The following is a 16019-nucleotide window of genomic DNA, read 5'->3' as shown; positions in this document are numbered from 1 at the left end:
GGGACGAAAAGCAGGCCTGCCCACAGCTCCTTCTACAGACAGTGAACAGATAAGCCCTGCTAAAATTCAGAGATAAGTTACTACGGGACTATGGCAGAGAGATTACGTAATGGAATGTTCTAGAATTTGAAGTGTGTGTTTATTTTGACTAAGTACAAGGTTAGTCATTTTATTCTATTTTTAGAAGTTTAATTTGGAAAAGTACTGACTAATTTTTTTTATAATATTACAGCATCAGTTAAATTAGCAGCTGAGTTTTATTTGAAACTGACTTCAGTGTTATGTTCTACAAAATAATATACATGGACTTAGACTGAGATATTACAGTTTAATTTAATGTGTAATATAATCTCATATAATGTGTTTTCATAAGTAAAAGTTGAAAAATACTTTTGCTAAGCTTAATGTCAATGGTGGACTTCACTTAATAAGTCTTTCTCATGACTTTTACAGCAATATATAATAATTTATAGAAACAGAAATTACACTAGAAATATAATATTCATTTTACATATATATATATATAATATTGAAAGATAGACATATGAGTTTCTTCTTCAATGAGTTTAACTTTCATTTGTGAAATAAGTCAACATGATTAAGTTGAGATGTGGCTGAACAGTATAACAGTTTGTGTCATGAACTCTTAATCCAGCAAGTCAGAGATGTTCGTCAAAAGGCAGTCTATGCCAGTAAGTTTTATTTATTTTTTTTTTGTATGAAACTTTTTATGTTTGAAACATTTTTTTTGAAACAGCATTTTCTTTTGTAGCCCTGGCTGGCCTGCATCTTATTCTGTAAAATAGACTTGTCTCAACTGCCGAGATCTCCCTGCCTCTGCCTCCCAAGTGCTGGGAGTAAAGGTGTGCACACAGCCTGGAATTTCTGACACTCTTTTGATGAGACAGAATGGTAGTGAGAAACAATGGTGTTATTTCCTTAAAATCAATTTAAGAGAGATTACAGATGTTTTCAAGAAAATTTAAAAGCTTTAGTCATACAGATTATGCATGTATAAGAATGCTCATTTGTCAAAAACATTACATTTACAGATTCTAGGTAATATTTAAAAACCATTTAACGACTCCATGGATTTATAAATACTTATGGATATATAAAACTATGATTTATATAACAGTATAAAACATATGTAGTTATAATATATTATACTATTATAAAGATTGCATGCTATATTTACATATTATGACTAGTCATTTTTTCTGTGTTCTAGGGAGAATTTTTCACATTTATCGTACTTAGTTTTTAAAATACATATTTTTAAATTATTTGAGGGATTTATTAAATATGTATGATGTATTTTTTATCATATTTACCCTCCTACTTCCCTTAATTTCTCCAAGAACTATCTCCCCTTTTCTATCTTCTGTTGACTTAGTGTCTTCTTCTTTCGTAGGTTTATTACTTTCCCAATCCAAGTTGTGCTGCTCGTATACACATAAGTGTGAGGCTATCTTACAGAGCTTGCTCCATCTACCAGAGACCACACCCAAAAGAAGACTGAGTCTCCATTGCCCAGAAACATTTGATTGTTCATAGATCCTTAGCTAGGGGTAGGAGATCGTGAGATACCACCCCCTACACACACATGTTGAAGTGTAACTGGCATGATCTTGTTCAGGTCTTGTTCATGCAACTATAGCTGCTTGTGGTTTAATGAGTGCAATGGCTCTGCAATATCTCAAAGATACTCTTTCAATCTGGTCTTCTACTTCTGGCTCTCCAAATCTTTCCTTTCCTGCTTACCTACTTCCACAATGGTACCTGAGCCTGGGGAACATAAGGTGTGATATAGATGTCCTATTTATGTCTGAGCATGCCACAGACACTTACTCTCTATACTTTCACCAACTATGGTTTCTACTTTCCACGGAACAAAGAAACTTCTCTGATAGATTTTAGAGATGTACTAATTTATGGGTATAGATGTATTAATTTAGAGGGCAGTTTGGAGTTATGTCTATGAAGCAAAATAATAGTAATAGGTTCACTCTGGGTCTCATGAGCTTCCAAAGTCTGAGTTCTTTGCCAGATTTACAGTCCCAGACACTTGCTTATTGTAGGAACCAGCAATGATAAGCTAAATAGATACAGACCACCCAAAGGAAGTTCTTTACTTCCAGCCTTTATCACCTGACAGTGTAGAACTCAGCCATTGATAAGTTTGATGGAGGCCTGAGTCTCAGTAGTTTATCCTAAAGCAATACCTGGTTGCAGGAAGAACCACAGAGATTCCTTGAGTACCATCCAGGAATAGACCATCTAAAGGAAATGCCTAACATTCCAACCATTGTAGATAGGCTTACCTGCCAACACACTCAGTAGGATACCCCTAAAAGAATGTCAGCCAGTCAGGTGTCCTGAAACTTAGGAATCCCTCACCCCTACCTTTACTACTGTAAAAACCCCAACTCTAACTGAGCTTGGAGCTCTCCCATTATTCCAATATGTTGGACACACAGATAGACTGAGTTTGCAAACTTGTATAAAATAAAGGCTCTTTGCTTTTACATACAGGACTCGGTCTCCTTGTTGGTTTTTTGGGGACTTTGTGAGTCTGGACATAACTCTTATTCCTGTGGAATGGGGCTAAAATACAGGAAAGTGATTGATTGTACCCATAGCTCTTATAACTGCTGCATGCATGGGCATACCTTGTCACAACATCTGTGATTGCTGTAGTTTATAAACTTCACACCTGGGAAAGACTGTTGATGACTTTTCTCCCTAACAGCCTGAAGAACACTTTCTAATAATTTCTTCATATCATGTGGCCAAAGTGTTTGCTAACTTCAACAATAGGCATTATAGGTCTTACCTTAAAGATTTTGGAAACAACCAAGACTGATGACAAGTGTCTATATTGCTTTAATGGTCTCCAGGATACCTTTGATCAACAGCTTAAAAAAAAGGCTTCCTACAGTTGCCACTGGGTTTTTTTTTTTAAACTGGCAACCCTTGACTTTTGGAAGAAACCATATAGTTTATACAGGGTAATACTCCCATAGATTACAAGCATGTGTGTATATGTGAAACTTATAAATATTGGGCTTTTTTCAAACATCCTTGGTGTTATGCTTTAAATAAAATGCCACAAGTCCCCAAGTGGTCCCCAGGCCATGAGTGTGAGTGGATCCCATGCAGGGAACCATGTGGCAGGTGGGGACCTTGGCGGGACAGCCAGTCCCACAAGGAGCTGCAAATGTAGCAGGTGAGAGACAGACATTTAGGCATGCCGTGCAGAGTGAGGTTGGACATTTATTTAGTGGGTTATGGAAGGGAAGGGGAGAGGGGAGAAAGGGGAAGAACAGGGAGAGGTGGGGGGGATGAGGGAAGGAAGGGGAGAAGTGGAGAGAAGGGAACAATGCAGAAGCTGCCTCTTTGGGAGAAAGATGAAAAAGGAAGAGAGCTCAGGCCTGAAGCAGAAGGAAAAAGATCTGCCTGCCTAGGTGGTGAATGTGGGAGGGAGCAGGCAGGGCTTGTCTAAGGGACAGGACAGACCATTACACTTGGTGTCAGTTATTTTTCCTGATACAGAATTGCTAATATATACTGAATGGCTAATGTATTCATCTGACAAATATGTAATAACTTATTTCTATCTGTAACTTTTAGATAATAAAAGTCTGTAATTACAGATGAGAAAATCAAGAAAAAGAATTTCTCCACTGATGGTCAACTATTAAATAATAAACCTGTCTTTGAACCCCATTTCCTAATCCAAAATCCCCATGCTGCATTTTTATTGCCTTTGTTTTTCTACCATTAATCTTCAATAGATGAGTCTCTTCCATAACTGAACACTTCTGAAAGACTAGCAAATGAGGAAAGTAAAAGGAAATACAGTAGGATGCCAACTAAGACACACAATCATTTGCTATCTTTTACAATGTGATAAGATATTTCATACTGACAACTTCTCAAAGACCATTTGATTAGAAAACCATTAGGAATATCTCAGCACCCAGGCAAAATATTGCTAGATTTAGCTGTGAGCAGTGATGAAGTCTCAGAAGGAAGACATTTTTCAATCATTTAAGTTGTGTGCCTCCAAATATATTTACGTTGGTGCATTAATTCAAACTAAAAGGAAGAGAAGGAGTTTAGAGAAGTATTATAAAGAAGATGATATTCCTCAGTCTCAACTCCTGAGACTTAAAGCCATTTGATGTCAGTGATATGGTTCGTGTTGACACTGAACTTGACATACAGTTTGAAGCATGTTGATAGCTGAATCTCAACTGTATCTGAATCCATAGCCACAATTCCAAACTCTTCATTATTTTACTGTATGCTTCTTTCCTCCCTAATTATTTGTTTTGATAGACAATCGTTATATGAAAACTAACTATCCTATTCTCTGGTTTAGGAGTATAATCAATAAATCTGGTTAAAGACAGATCCACAGGCTGTCCAGGAAGTGGGTAACAGGGACTTCAGGCTTTTATAAGCAGCAATTCAGACTGAGATGCTTACTCCCTTTGCACACCTCTGAAAGAAAATAAGCAAAACAGATATCTACTTAGAATGCAGACTTTGACTCATTGCAATTTGCTATTGCTAATTTTAATGTGTTAATATTAATCAATTTGTATTGATATACAACATACTACAGAATTAGAAAATATAGCACTTCTCACTGTTCAGAAATTGTAAGTCTATGATCTAGGACTTTGGTTTTTTTGATAGCCATTTTCATTTTTAATGCCAAATGTACTGAAAGCAAAAGAGATAGCTTTTGATATTCTTCTTATAACTCTCATACAATTAAATCAGAGGCACATGCTAATTACCACCTTGAACCTTAATTCCCTCCATGGATGCTCTTTTCTTAATCTTACCCACACTAAGAGCTAAAGCTTCAACATAATACATTTTGGAGTAACATAAGAGTCTACAGTTATATGAAAGCCTGATGCCTCTCTTTGTGGCTTACCACTTTTGGTCAGAGAAGTGTGTACGCCATATTTGATGGCTCCTCCCAATCTTCCAGCGACATTCAGATACATCTTTTGTTTTGTTGAAATCCAGATATGTATAGAAAGTTCCCATGAGATTAATGAGACACACTTTTTCAAAGGAGAACAGACAACATCTCTCTAGACTTTTGTGTCATACTTTAAAAACTTATATATTGAAAAAATACCTGTAGAGAAATTGATCAAGTCATTAATTTCTGCTCCTCAGAAAATACTATTTCTTTAGTTTTCTGCTGCTAAAATATTAACACCAGTAAACAATCAGATAAAGATCTTAGAGTGATAGAATTAAGTAACAGGTCCTTCTTATGATAAGAATTATTAGGACGCCCATTTCTATAAAACATTGTTTTTCCTAAATAACTTTTCCCAAAATATATTTGTACAACTTTATAAGTCTGTTCTTAAAATTCATTTACTGAATTTTATATACTTAAATTTATTGTAATTTGTATATATTTGAAGAATTGTTGAAATTTCTGAGCCTCCAGATGCATAAAATAAATTTGCAGTAACATGTCAATTCTGAATAATAATTGTAGAAGTATATTTGCAAGCCACTTTTAATGGTTTTCTACTTTTGAGGAGAATATATTAGATGATTTGATGTTTAACACAAAACTAAATTTCCTATATTTAGAAACTTTGTAAAACTCATTACACTTGAATATGTAGAGGACCATTCTTTGAACTTTAAATAACATGACCTATAAACTGCAACTGATACCTGTGTATACAGAGAAAGGGGCATGCTATTTATTTAAAATAGTGACATGATAAGTTTATATTGTTTTACTTGTTGAGTGGTTAAGAGGTCTTTTTGTTTTCCTTGTAGTTTGCCTTTCTTTTCATTAAGGAAGGTATGTGTAAGAGAATTCACGTGTTTCCATCTTCTGAAATATAACTTAAGAGGATTTCCAGATATTTGGTAGTAATGATTCATGCCACATTTTCATCCAATCAGATAATCAGGTTTTTTGTTTGTTTGGTTGGTTTTTTTTTTTTTTTTTTGTTTTTTGCACATTTAAACAGAATGCATGGTTCTTTGAGAAAGGCAGTTAGTAGGAAAGAAAAGCTTAAGGAAAGGAAATTGGAGCTGGCTTTGTATAGATCTTTGTCGATATGTCATTTCATTTAGTAAAGCAACACTGGGGAACTGTGATTCAATAGGACCAGATGTTAATTAGAATTGAAACTGTAACTGTTTATACAGGAAAGAGACCAGAACATGCTAAGGCAACGTGAAAACCTGAAGCATGAATGTAGATGAATTTTCAAACTTATTTCTTGCTAAGTTAGTACCAAATTCAAGCAGAAATATATTAATACATTTAAAGTTGAAAAATGGGTTTCCCTCAGGAACTACCTGGAAAACTTTCTTTTTTTCTTCTTCCTCCTCATCATTATCATTATTGAAATAAATACTTCTTACTATTCCTGATAAGGGTAAGCATTAACGAAGTACTTAGTTTAAAACAGACTGCAGGGTGTAACACAGCCACTCTATAGCCTAAGTCTTTTTCTGCTGTGTTTTTTGTTGTTGTCTGTTTGTTTTGTTTTGTTTAGTAATTGCCAGCACCCCTTTTAGCCCACCTTAAAGGGCAGGCAGAAATTCATGCTGTTGTTTATCAGCCCAACCCTCTGAAAAGCATTCGATATTAAAACGATTTACCAGAAACATAAGCAGAGTGAACAAGAACCCCAGCTAAGCTGTAGCAAGGTTAGAAGGTGCAGGTGAGGTTGCTCATGCCACACTCTGGGGCTCCATCCTCCATTTGCATGGAGCTATCAAGTTAATTAGGGTAGGACTCAGTTCTCCATGTTCTGTGTGACCTTTTATTATATCTGTGCCTCTCTAGCTCGTGTGGTGTCAAACTATGGGAAAGTCTTCCTGGCTCTTTGACACCAACTGGGGAAACTGAAGAAGGTTTTTGCAACAATAGAGTGCAGCTGAAGCTGAGCTAAAGTTCTGGAAAGTACGCGAGGATAGCAGAATATTTCTTTAATCTTTGCTCCCACCATGCTTACCCTCATGATCAGGTACGAGTTAGAAAGGTGCCAGGGGAAGATTGGGGTGTCGGGGTGAGCGGGTGAGGGTTAGTGCCGAAGGAGTTACATGGCAGAATTCCCACGAATGCTGGCAAAGGATGAAAAAGATAAAGAAATCTTTTTTTCTCTCTCTCTCTCAACCAGAGGATTCTCTGCATGACTTCCCCACTGTTGGGGCGCTGAGCTTTCAGGCTGTGATTTTATTAACGATTCATATGGAGATGGAGGGCAGTGGAGGAGCAGATTCTCACATAACCTTGATCTGTCCCTGAATGCGCTTCTCTGTTTGCCCTGACCCTGAATGGCTTAAAACACTGCCTGTGAGGCCAGTGTGCCAGACACAAAGAAGGAAATGAAAAGCCAGCACATTCCAGGAGTCCGCACAAAGGAACCCAGCAGTTTCTAGCCGGCTCCCCAGAGGGGTGTTATCTGCAGGCGGCCAAAAACATCTAAAATGTTTATTTGTGTACCCTCGGTTTTAAAGTCCCTGCACAGTTCCTTAAGCAACCATCCATCAAAACGTTTTGCTGTGTTTTAAGTTCTGTTTTCTGAACTTGTTGAAACTGGATATTTTAGGAGGGTGCATTTTATAAAGCTAAGTTTTAGGAGGCATGGCCTCAAATTGTCTTTATTTGGTCTCCGAGTACTTAAGTTACCTTGCCAAATGCATCCTCTCTAGCGTTAGCAGAGGACCAGAAATCATTTTAAAGCTGAGATAAACTTTGATACATCTTGACACTGATGCTCTAAGTCTTATGATAGAATTAATACACATGTGAAACTGATGTGTTTTCCCAGGTCTGAACATCGCCATGCTTATGAGCACATACCTAAGTGTTACGTTAGGAGAAACATGGAAGAAGCAAGCAGAGAGAAAAGTTTGAGTGAGATAAAGGAGCCAAGGAAATTAGGAACTTTTCACATGTTCTGTAACCATCACCTTCTCACCGTGTCCAGTAGCATGCATATCAAGATAAAGAAATTTTCACGCTCTATCCATGTGACGTAATGGATGCTAGACTTATTGTTGTGCAGCCCTGTAGTCTGGAGTGACAATATCTTTAGGTTAGAGGGTGAAAAACTGTATGTGTTTCAAGATGGAGTTATGTGTTTCCACAGATGCTCAAACGTTAGAAACTTCAAATACTCAAACTCTTGAGTTTGTATGTGTTAGCTGCTCAAGTTACTTCAAACTTCTATGGTCCATTATTGAAATAACCAGTAAAGGAATCCAGACAAATGCCATTCATTATGATGGGTTTCGTTCCTTTCACTTTATGGTGGCTTTATTTCCATGAAATTAACTGTTGTACTTAGGCTAATTGTCAGTAATTGGGGACAAAATCACTTCATTGTTTCCCTATAGCATGACACTAATTAGGATCTTTGCAGTTTGAGCTCAGTCCTGCTCTGTGTTTTACCTGCCAGATTGAGTCAGTGGCAGATAATAGTGAATGCATCTTTTAAAGAAATCCATAAGATATATGCTTCTATTAATAATTAAGCAAGTCTTTTAAACAGTCTGTCATAAATTAACTTTAAAACATTGGCTTTAAAGGAAGCCTTTGTTAGAACTGTTGTTGATTTTTCAGATATTAAATAATTTTCCTGACTTGAGCAGATTCCTACTAAAATCACTTTTGAGATATAACAATTAGAAGCCTCCACCTTGTAGTTCTATGCATTTCCTTTATTCTGTTTGTTTGTATAACCGATGTGGAAGTTAGGGTGACTGCAAGGAAGCTATGAGACATGAAGAAGCTGAAAGTTGATCTTTCTCTATTTATCCATGAGTAAAGTGTTTTTCTTAAGGTTTAAACACCATTGCCTCTTCCTTTTCAGTTCTATTTCTTGTTTTCCCATATAAAAATAAATTTTGAATCACTGTATTTCACACAATATTTATCCAAATAGTTTTAATTGTCTTAATCAGAAAACTTGATTTTGTATTACTGTTTTCACCCTAGAAAAGCATGATGAATAACTTAAAAAAAATTTGGATGAGAAGCCATAGAGAGTATTCAGAGTTTTGAAGTGAGATTTAATGCCAGGTGAAGACAATATTCCACTAGCCTGCATGCCTTAGGAGATCTCACAGACTGCGCTGTTTTACTCCATAGGAGAATTCTTCTCCTGCGCATCCCGTGCGAGTTTTGTCAGCGTAAAAAGTTTTCTAGCAATTTGAAAAGTACTCTTCTTGCAACGTTTCCTCTTTCTGAGAGATTTTTTTCCCAATCAAGTGCCAATTTGCAGTTCACAATCCGCTTGGTTTGTTTCCAATGCATCCGTAATGTATAACTTGAAACTGTTTCTCCGTCACCTCAGAGAAAAGATTTTGCAAAGCGATTAGGAAAATAATTGCCTATTAAAAGGTGAAGATTGCTTGGAGCAGCCCGAAAATGAACTTTGAAATTGAAAGCACGCATTGTTAGCGTGGAACATATGCAGCAAATCTGAAATTAGTGAAATCGCATGAAATACACATCCTGGCAAGCGTAATTGTTAGAATTTTCTAAAGCTGTCAGCCCATGTGCTTTGTTTTCTTCTTCCCGTTGAAGAAAAACTTCAAATGGAAAGCTTCACCTTTTGCATAGAGTTGAAATGTTTTATTATTGTGCGGTTGTTCTAAACTGTACAAAACCAGAACAATTCAATAGTCTCCAGGGAGGGAGGGGGAAAGCAATGAGAAGCTTTCTGTCGTTGGTGAACGCCCAGAGCAAAGCAAAAATAAGTATAAAAATCTGTAGTCACTGCCTCCAGAAAGGGGTCTTTTGCTTTCAGCAGCTGTCTGAATGGCCATTCAGGCCCCTTTGTAGCAATTGCCACAAGAGCACATCTAAATGGAGCACAAAACTTAAGACATAAACTATGTTTGGTTGTGGCATCTCAATAGGTTACCCCATAAGACTAAACAAAAGTTATTTTACTCTCTGCTTTCTCCTGTTCCTGTGCCCTAGAAAATTAATTCCTCCAAGTAAAATCCAGCATACTCATTACTCATCTTGCTGGTGCACATATGAGTTTTTTGTTCATTTGTTTTGGTTTTTTTTTGTCTTATCTCAAATATACAGAACGAGAGAAGTGAACAAATTTGAAAATACTCTTAATTTCAAGAAGGACAAGATATTATAAAAGTTTGAGAAGAAAATCTTCCTGTTATTCAACCAGACATATCAGAGATTCCAGAGAGTACAATAAGATAAAGTTTGTTTTCTTGGCTATTGTAATGATTCTAGCAAAATAAAAACATGGTAGCATGAATCTGATAAAACTCTGGACCACATCAATGGCCATTGGAATCACACAGGAGTGAGAAAACATCCAAGGCTGTTTCTCATATGCATAGAGACACCACTGAAGCCAAATGAGTCTCAGACAGTAAATCTGACCATATCAGCCCCTGAAGGCTTTCATAATTAAAGTCAGCTTCTTTATCATCCCATACTCTGTCAGCACCCCTAAGTAATCAGAGTCTCATTTCTAAGATTAAGAATTAACTACTAGAAATAAAAGCAACAGTACCAGCCACCATGAAAGTGGCAGTGATGATCTTTCTGGGAGTCCGCACTAGCTCTGACCTGCATGGCATTCTTAGAGTATCACCTTCCGAAGTGAGCAGTGGGCTCACTCTCAGAGGAATAGTTCCAATGCCGAGGCCACCAAACTCTGGTGTCACTGTCATGTCTCCGAACAGCCTCACCTCTATACTGCTAAAGGGGGTATCTACCAACTCAAACAAGGAACATTCAGCAAAACAAACCCAGTAGAGTGAGTTCTTAAGTCCTTTTTTCAATTTAGGTTTTGTTTATACTTCACAAATGAGTTCCACATTCTGTGAAACTTGTCTTTTCTCAGGGCATAAGCTCTTGCAGCCCATGAAAGAAAGGGCAATGGTTACATTAAAAAAGACAAACTATAGTAAGATAGCTTAACAGTCTTGAGGTACTTCAGTGTTTACATATGATACAAAGCTTTATACATTTTTGTGTTTTAGAAAACATAGATGACTTTACCTTGGTAAAGAGTTATGTTATTCCTCTTATTTAAAAAAAAAACTACATTTAAAACACATATTATATAGGGCTTTACTTCTTCCTCGAGCAATATTACAGTTCACAATTTGAGCAAGTTTATGTGATATGAAACTCAGGTCTCTCTAAGTAAAAGGCAGATAAAACATATTCATTAATGCATGTCCCATGTCTCAGTTGGTTGAGCAGCTGCTAACACCTGCTTTTGGTGGCCAATAGCTGCAGATGATGCCGAATTCTGTGTTTAGTACCTAGAGTTGTGTTATTGACTACTTTTATTAATTACTAATAATTGAATTGTTAGCTTATTTGCTCTAGAATATAGAAGTAGCTTGGACTAATGGTTGCACTGCTAGTGAGCTAGCTACCTGTGATTTAAGAAAACAGTCTTCTCTTAGTTCTCATAGCAAACAAAGAGTGAATAAGACTTTTAACTCCAGTTCTACACAGAATACATGTATGCTCTACAAAAGACTTTAGCTTAGAAACCATACTATAAACTATTTGTGGTAAAGTAGGAAATATATAATATTTGTATTCAAGGTATCAATTTCAAGATTTGTAATTGAAGTCAGATATTAACATTCACACTTGGATTATATTGTTAGTTAACACGAAATGTAAAATTATATATATATATATATATTATCTCTGTAGGTATACATTGTTCCATGAATTGCTACATAGTTAATGTAAAACACTATATGAAAATAGGGAAATTACCTAGACACACTTAAATTTCACAATAATACAGAGAAAATGTACCAGAATGAAGAAAAATAATGTATTTTGAAAAACTACATCCGTAACTTTCTCTTTTAGAATGCAAACATTTTTTTTCCACGAATAACTTATAACCAGCTCAAGATGTAGAGGGTTTAATGAATTATTGCACCCTATAGCCTGGAGCATGACCACTGTGTAAGCTGTCAAAGACATATAAACACCAAAGCTAGGCATGTGATTTTGGTTAACACAGTCAGTGAACGGAGGGGATTCTTAATGTTGCTTTTTACATGAGCAGTTTTGTTCTTCGGTTAACGTCTTCCTGTGATCGATTCCCGGCCAAGCCAAGCACTCTTCAGAAGAAGGTTGAGAGCATAACGATGTCAGCCTCGGGTTTTGCAGAGTGGCGGGGTTATCAATAATGCATTGGAAATCTCGGGAACCTTGGGCATGAGCGTAGCACAGCTGCCCTGTGCTAAAGCATTTATTGTAACCCTCTCAGGTTTGAGCTGCAGCATCACCAAAGCTATGTTTGTCCCAGTCACTACTGTAGTCTTAAGAACTATTTGGAGACACAGGGAGAGCTGCTAGGGTTTCTTCATTTCAACATTTCATTGGAGGACGGTATTTAGGAGTGAGGGCAAGATAATGAAATTACTTTTTAAGGAAGACTATTTTTAGATTGATTAACAATCTTTTGCCCCAAATCTACTTTGTAATATTTGAAACATTTTTTTTTGTTTTTGTTTTGTTTTGTTTTCCTGACAGGTTTTTTTTTTTTTTTTTTTTTCATCTCGTAACAGCTTGTCTGGCAGCAGGGTTCGTGTTCTTCACGTGGTCTTTCTGGTCACGGTGGTGACTGAGAGCGATGGGGGGGGGCGTTGTAAGTGAGTGTGGAAATGCAAAGCTGTCTCTTGTTACATTTTATCGATCTCATTCTGGTGTCATTCAATTAAGACAGAAATGTGATGGGCAGTCTGCAGAGATTCCTGGGTTGCCCTCCGTCCATCGCAGATAAAGCCTTTATGTTTTATTTTGGGGGGAGGGGTAGAGAAAGGGCATGGACATGAGGGAGAAATCAAAACTGCTATGTGATCTGAATTACAAATCAATGCCTCTGTAAGGATCTTCTAAATGTCACACACGCCATATTTATCTTTTCACACACACACATTTCTGTATTTCTGTTGATGTATGGTTGACTAGAATATAAGGTAGGTTTAGTTCATATTTGCTTATTTTTTAGAGTCAAGATAATTTTAAAAATAAACCATATTAAACAAAAAGAGACTACTAAATCTCATGCCATTTTTAAAGCTGGCAAAAATGAGGAAATTATCTTTTTCATGGCCCTGTGAACCATCATTGATCTTTCCAGCTTTAGAGGTAGTATCATGAAAATAATGGTTAGTGTGTTTTATAAGATGTAAACAAACCATTTATGATTACTATTTTATGAGGTATGCTATCTTGAGTAAAATGTTAAAATCCCGACAGGCTGTGTTCCGGCGGTCAATTTTGTTGCCATGTTCCACCTTAGCTGTGTGTCACTTCTTCAAAATGCCTGTGATATAGTGAGATTGACAGGAGCCATGGACATAAGAAACTATAAAATTAGCAACTCATGTAAGCAAAGTGCATTTTTTAAAGACATTAAAATAATTACTGTAAACAGATAGCATCAAAGCAAAAAATGCTCAGCAAACTCTCTTGGTTCCTTCCAAAGCAATACAATTTAAAACAGCATTCCTGGTTTTCCAATTAAGGTTCTGTCTGCTGGTAATTAATCCAAGTTAAAAAAGGGGTATGCTATAAGATTGTAATATTAGAACAATGTGTTAGCAGCCTACTTTTTCTCCATTCTCAATCTTTGACTTTGGATAAGCCTTAGCTCTAGTTTAACCTGCAGTTGTTTATCTAATAATCGATATACACTATCACTGTTAGAATAATACAAGAATAATATGGCAATTCCTGTACCATGCGTGTGCTGTGGCTTTGCGTATGGGGGCATCAAGCACTTTTGGCTTCCTTCTGACTCTCCCTTTATGGCTTTGACACTGAGTAATTTGGTTCTGTGTTAATAAGCTTGTGTAGTCATTTGTGAAAGGGATGTATACGAAGAAAAAGAATGCATTTGGGACCTACTGCTGTGAGGAAAAGAATTTTCACACCCACATGTACAGAAGCTAATTTATCAATCTGTATAAAGAAAATTTAAAGAATTCCCTAAAAGTCAGACCTAAGATTTTGTCTATAGAAAAATCTGTGTGGATTTAGGTCTTAATCAAATTTTTCACTAGGATTTGAACTACCTCATTTGTGATAAATTAGAGATTGGCAAGCTGTAGTTTGGGGTTTCAGAAAGCATAAATTTAATTATTCAGTTATATAAAGCAAATCACCTAATAATTGTTGTGATATTTTCTCTCTTGACTAACAACATAATAAAAATAAGGAATTTGTTCTTTTTTTGCTGTCTTTGAAAGGCATAATATCATTTTTTTTTTGGTTTTCTTCTTGAAGTACTTACTTTAAGTATTCAACCAGTTTGATTCTGACTTCCAAACATAGATAGAATTCTATAGGACTGACTTATAACAGATTAATTTAAAAGTATGAAAATCAGAGTGGAATTATCTTGACAAATTTTTTTATGGGACTAGAGACAAAATAGAAATGAGGTCTCTGTGCTTTCAGCATTGATTGGGAAAACATAACTTTGATGCTTCTGATCATCTTGAAATGTTGATGCTCGTGCTTGACTCATTTCTTACATGTTGAATTCTTCCCTTTTTGGTTCCTATTCAGAAGGGCTTAAAAGGAGAAAAGCTCACTATTTCACATTAATTCTCAATGGGAGATATATTTTGGTGGGATTCAAGTGTTCTAGGACTCATTTGTAAATGTCCACAAAACTGCATTTGGTCATTTATTCAGGAGTAATAAAATCCTTAAGAATTAACACTCACAAATTCACCTTGATGTGGCATACCCAGAAGAGAAGGAGGAAGAAGAGGAGGAGGAAGATTACTTCACACAAGTGAGTGTGAGTATGTGTTAACTGGTCAAATTCATTTCTTCTCAGAGCAGACAATTAGTTTTAGCCCTTACAAATTAAATAACCAGAATAAATACAATGTTAATGTTAGTGAATGCTTACAGATAATTATCGCCTAAACCTCCAGTCAAGTAGATGCTGTCTCCTATTTAGTGAAAAGCTTATCCTTTAAATGCACTTTATAGGATGTTTTGGATTTTTAGTATGTAGACTGTCTCTGTTCCTAAGAAAAATGAATCATACAACTGCTTCATATAGTTCAGTACAAGTAGCTAGGTATAACTAAATAAAAATAGGATTTCCAAAGAACAAGACAGTTAAAAAAAAAAAAAAACAAACACCAAGGGTCACATGCAGTTAGAGACATGTTCTGGTACTATGGTTGTCCATTGTCTTTTGCTGTAACAAAATATCTGAGACTAATGTATTTGTGATGAAAATAGACATGTTGTGTTGGTAGTTTGTGAGGATGAGTGCTGGAGATCAGATGGGCCATTTGAGAGGCATCTTCCTAGCAGTGTTCAGAGCCTGGCATGCTGGTGTAAGCATGTGTGAGTGGGAGACCAAAGTCTAGCGGAAGCAAAGGAAACAAGCGACATTTAGAAACAAGGTTTGATATTTTTGAAACCATTCATAACTTTGGGAACTAAGTGGGCTGTGAGGATTTGAATGCAAAATGTTCTTTGTAGGCTCACATGTTCTGGCACCCCTCCCCCCCTTAGCTGTAGTTCTTTTCTAGGATGTTGTGGAACCTAGTGTAGTGATATTTTATTTGTATTTTAAAAAACAAACCTTGCCCAAAGTTCAGAGAGTAAAACATCTACACTGATCAGACTTATAGACCAGGCAGTGGTGACACATACCTTTAATCCTAGTAGCCATGCTAGTTTGCCTTAGAAACCTGGTGGTAAGAGGAAAACATATAGGTATCCTCCTGAACATTAACCTTCATCAGGCGATGAAAGGAGACAGAGACAGAGACCCACATTGGAGCACCAGACAAAAATCTCAAGGTGCAAATCAGAAATCTCAAGGTGCAAATCATAAGCAGAAGGAGAGAGAACACGAGCAAGGAACTCAGGACCGCGACGGGTGCACCCACACACTGAGACAATGGGGATGTTCTATAGGGAACTCACCAAGGCCAGCTGGCCT

The 16019-nt window shown here is 36.6% G+C and overlaps 1 long non-coding RNA gene across 1 annotated transcript in view; it reads left to right on the top strand.

The window, feature by feature from the left end:
- Window positions 1–16019, top strand: part of LOC101999210 — a 278369-nt gene that overhangs the window by 59486 nt on the left and 202864 nt on the right. The window lies entirely within an intron of this gene.

Source organism: Microtus ochrogaster, chromosome 2 (genome assembly GCF_000317375.1).
Source record: "Microtus ochrogaster isolate Prairie Vole_2 chromosome 2, MicOch1.0, whole genome shotgun sequence".
Lineage (NCBI taxonomy): Eukaryota > Metazoa > Chordata > Mammalia > Rodentia > Cricetidae > Microtus > Microtus ochrogaster.
Note: the sequence above shows the minus strand (reverse complement) of the source record. Positions and strands in the feature narration are given on the sequence as shown.